Source organism: Aplysia californica, unplaced genomic scaffold, assembly GCF_000002075.1.
Source record: "Aplysia californica isolate F4 #8 unplaced genomic scaffold, AplCal3.0 scaffold00138, whole genome shotgun sequence".
Lineage (NCBI taxonomy): Eukaryota > Metazoa > Mollusca > Gastropoda > Aplysiida > Aplysiidae > Aplysia > Aplysia californica.
Window position 1 is genome coordinate 157,674 of NW_004797408.1, and position 1,087 is coordinate 158,760.

A 1,087-nucleotide genomic window follows, 5' to 3' on the forward strand; every position below is an offset into this window, starting at 1 on the left:
CTCTCTCTCTCTCTCTCTCTCTCTCTCTTTCTCTTTCTCTCCCACTCTGTCTCTCTGAACTGACAATATCTTCAAAGACCGTATAATAATAATATTATGTATATACGAAGTGACTATTCCCAGTGACACTGGGGATAGGTACCGAAACTATTCCCAGTGACAACGGAAATCTTTTGCATTAAAAAATCAGAAGTTCTTCTTACTTCTCACCTCAGTTCAGTACTTTTGTTCTATTCTCTTACTTCGGGCCTAGACTTGACTGTAGAATAGATCAAGATCTAGATCTACACGTACATAAATTACGACTAAATAATAAGCAAGCATAGAATGATCATTCCTTTTTCTTTTAAAACAATTCTTCCACTCACCCTAGAATCTACTTTAGTTTAGTTAGATCTAGATCTAGATAAAAAAAACTAGTATCTAGAATCTAAATCTACATTAGATATAGGCTAGTCTAGTATTTAGTAACCCATCACCATCATGCTCATGTAGATCAATATGGGAGCAATAGATCTACTGGGCCTGTCTGTTCTCAGTGTCACTGGGAAGAGTTTCTGAGCCTATTCCCATTGACACTGGGAACAATTCTGCCCTAGGTCCTATTGCCAGTGGTTTCTGGGCCTGGGCCCATCCCCAGTGTCACTGGGAATAGTGCTTTCCATGTATACATTCAGATGTTATAAGCATTTTTGTCTGTTTAAAAAATGTCTACACTCCCACCAAAAGCTACGTCAGTTGCGATCTGCACAAAATTCCAGGATTCGCATGTGTGTTCCCTAGCACCAGCAGTATGTTCTTCGGACGTATTGACAAGCTATTACCGGGGGCTTCCTGGTCATCCGGGGTAAGGTCCGGCGGTGACCTTTAGCCTCCCATCTCCCAGGCACGTGCACAGGGGGGGGGGGCGCGTGGCTCACATGCATGTGTAGCAAGATTGGAAACCCCTAATAGCATTGTTTTTTCCTTCGGTCTGTCTGTCGTCATTCTTTCTGTCGCTGTCTTTGTTCCTGTCCCCGTTGTTGTTGTTTTTTTCTCTCCCTCCCTCCCTCTCTCTCTCTCTCTCTCTCTCTCTCTCTCTCTCTCT